Source organism: Panthera uncia (assembly GCF_023721935.1).
Source record: "Panthera uncia isolate 11264 chromosome A3 unlocalized genomic scaffold, Puncia_PCG_1.0 HiC_scaffold_12, whole genome shotgun sequence".
Taxonomy (NCBI): Eukaryota; Metazoa; Chordata; class Mammalia; order Carnivora; family Felidae; genus Panthera; species Panthera uncia.
Genome location: NW_026057579.1, coordinates 8,601,976 through 8,605,392, shown reverse-complemented (window position 1 = coordinate 8,605,392; position 3,417 = coordinate 8,601,976).

Sequence of the window (3,417 nt, the reverse complement as noted above, 5' to 3'; positions counted from 1 at the left end):
AATGAACTCAAGTGTCAGCTCTCCAAAGCCTTCTTGAATCTCCCTCTCCCTGGCCGAATATCTGTTCCCTTCCTCTGTGTTCTCAGACTCTGCCATATTGCCTTGTAACCATTGGGCTGCCAGGTGGGAGATGCTCGTCAGGTATAGGACAAACATCTTGTACCATTCATCTTTGTATCCCTTCTTCAATGTCACACGCCTCTCCTATTTCCTCTATTACAGTGCCTGTCGCCGAGGGGGGGACATTCAATAAATAATTGTTGCATGCATAAGGACAAAAGAATATGGCCCACCGAGCTGATGTTTAAGTTGTTTTCATTGTGTGATGTGTGTGAAGAGTCAGACCAAATAAATCTTCAGGGTGGAAATGACTGCATTGAAATGTTAGTATAGGAACATACTGCAGCCCATAAAAACCCAATAGATACTGTAATTTAAATGAGGGATATTAAATCTTTATCTCAAGGCACAAATCAGAATGGAGCCACAGCATGAAACACTTGTAATAGACTAACACCAGCATTAGGGTCAGCATTCAGTAATCCTTCTTTCTTTGGGGTAGAGAATGCCTATTTTGGTTATCAAATCACATCTCATCGACATGTGTATTGTGACTATGACTTATCAAAGGGATTTTTTTTCCTTTGTCCCGTGAGATCCAATAGACGCGCAAAACATCTCTACTGGCAACTTTGTGAGAGGCTCTAAGACTGATCACAGGGTCAGGGGCATTTATTTGGTACTTTGCCTATACGAAATCTGGTGCGACACCTCTTCTAACACCTGACTTCCTTCAATACACATGGAGCATAAATTTAGCTCTCAAAGTCTGAAGATCTTCAGGGGCAACCCCACAAAGCTAGATGCACTCTGGAGAAAGAGCACTGGACTTGGAGTCCAGGTTCTTGTCTCAGCTCTGTTACTAACCAGATGTGTGGTCTTGGGGAGGTGACGCAACCTCGGAGGCCCTCGGCTTCTCAGTCTTCATGACAAGGGGGCTCTTACTCGTGATCTGTGAAGATATTTCTGTGTTCTGTCATTTTGATCTTATGTGCTCCTCTGCAGGGACAGATTGACCATGAACTTAATGGAGCTTCAGCTTCAGGGCTCTTTGCTTGCGGAGCTCCTTCCAAAGCCCTGGGAGGGGCCCCATCAGAGTCCTTGACATGGCTATATATTTTTATAAAGTTTCAAAAGTAAGATATTTTGACAGAAATTGGTTAAGACAGCTGCCTCTTACTACTCCCCACCTTCATTACAATTCCCCAGGTGTTGGCCAGGCATTTCTGGCATCCAGATCAAGGGAAGCTGAGTCGGGCATATGTTGATTTTGAGTTTAATGATATGTCTTTATGCAGGCTATAGTTACTTCTGGAGATAGTTACACTGTAGCTTGCTGTTCTCGTGTCGGTGTGGCCTCCAGGAACATTTCTACCACCTACTGTGCTGGTTTAGTCACCACTGTGGCATGAAGAGGCAAAGCCATACCTGGTGTCATAGAATGAACTTGATCCTATGACCCTTAGCACTGGAAGCCTGTGGGGAGTGGGGGTGAAATGAGGCTTGAAATATGCAGAGGCAGAAGCTGGTCTGTTGAAAATTCTTTCAATCATCACACATGTAAAAGTAAATAGAGGAGTCCGTTCTCAATGATGCCTTAAAAAAAAAAAAAGGAAATATTCTTTCATCAAGAATATACTCAGTAGTACAGTATATGCCATTATAAACATACTGTTTTCTCTTTTCTTTTAAATTACAAGTGCTGAAAATAGAATTTACCAGAAAGCCTGTGTTTGTAGGAACAAAAACCATAATACTAGTACTGCAAATAGTAAGTCTGTGATGTTGCAGGTTTTACGCATCTCAAAATAAGTCTTAGCATAACTGACTCATCTTGTCTAGATGAATTCTGCGGGTTTCAGAAATAGCATGTAATATTGATACAGTGCATCAAAAAAGCCCCAAAGAACCAGAGGGCCTGGTGACAGAACTCCTATATTCATCAGCAAGGCAACTGATGTAGTTAGAAGAGTAATTTGGTTATCCTATTACGTGGCTCAATATATTGTAGACACAATCTAAAAATGTATTTGATGCACTCCCGCGGATGCCTTAGTTTCACATTCATTTTGTATCAGTTTTTGGAATGGTTGGTTATGCTAAAATCCAAACACGAAGGGAGGGATGTATCCTCCTGGAAAAGGAAGAAGACCAGCAGAAACTTCAAAATATGGAAAACTCTCTTATTTGGTCACAACAGGAGCTAAAAATTTTGGTGGTCGAAAGCATAAAGACACTCAGGAGCATGACGGCAAAGAAAATGTACACAAAATGATAACAGAAGAAGGAAATTTATGTGAATTGGCACATTCTAGGGCAAGACATAGAAAAGCAGAAGAAAAGAGCACCTGGGTGGCTCAGTCGGTTAAGCGTCCAACCTCAGCTCAGGTCATGATCTCACAGTCTGTGAGTTCGAGCCCCGCGTTGGGCTCTGTGCTGACAGCTCAGAGCCTGGAGCCTGCTTCCGATTCTGTGTCTCCCTCTCTCTCTGCCCCTCCCCTCTCTCACTCTGTCTCTCTCTCTCTCTGTCTCAAAAATAAACAAACATTTAAAAAATTAAAAAAAAAGAAATAAGCAGAAGGATGGAAGTAATGGCTCACACAAAGACGTGGGCTACAGAAAGGTTAATAGAGTGTCATTGCTACAAAGGGTATTTAAAATTAGTGACTGCACAAGAAACATGAAATACCATGACTCTTTTAGCTCACAGCTGAAAGACACTGGAGAGAGCTTATCCCAGATTTGACAAAACTCTAAAGATTTGACATGACATTGTATGTAACAAGTTGGAAGTTGAAAAAAAAAAACCTTTTTCTAAATTATCAATATTAAGAAAAACATTTCTCGGAGACCGGATTACCTTTTCCGTCTCTCTATAGATAGAAAAATTATAGAACAAATTGTTAATCATATAATAAGATGGCTAAAAATTCAGAAAAATATTATAGATGGGTGTTATCAGTTCAATAGTATACATGTTTTGTCATTTTTCCCCCTGGATTCTGTGATGTTTGTGATATTTTCAGCTTATAGTATTTTATTGTGACTTATTCCTTCATTGTAAATGAATATTTAGTTTGGACTCAATTTTCATTTGTAATTTTGTATTCACTTTTGGTAAAAAAGTATTCCCAAATTATATGAGCTTTAGGTCCCACAAAACCTGGATATGTTGCTGTTCATCTGACAGCATCCTTTATAGAGCAGCGCTTCTTAAACTTTAATGTGCATGCGGATTCCGCGGGGAGCTTGTTAAAATGCAGCTTCTGAAATTCTGCATTTCTAACAAGCTCCCAGGTGTGATCTAGGGAGCACACTTTGGGAATCAAAGATCTAGAACAACGTTCATAGCTGGCT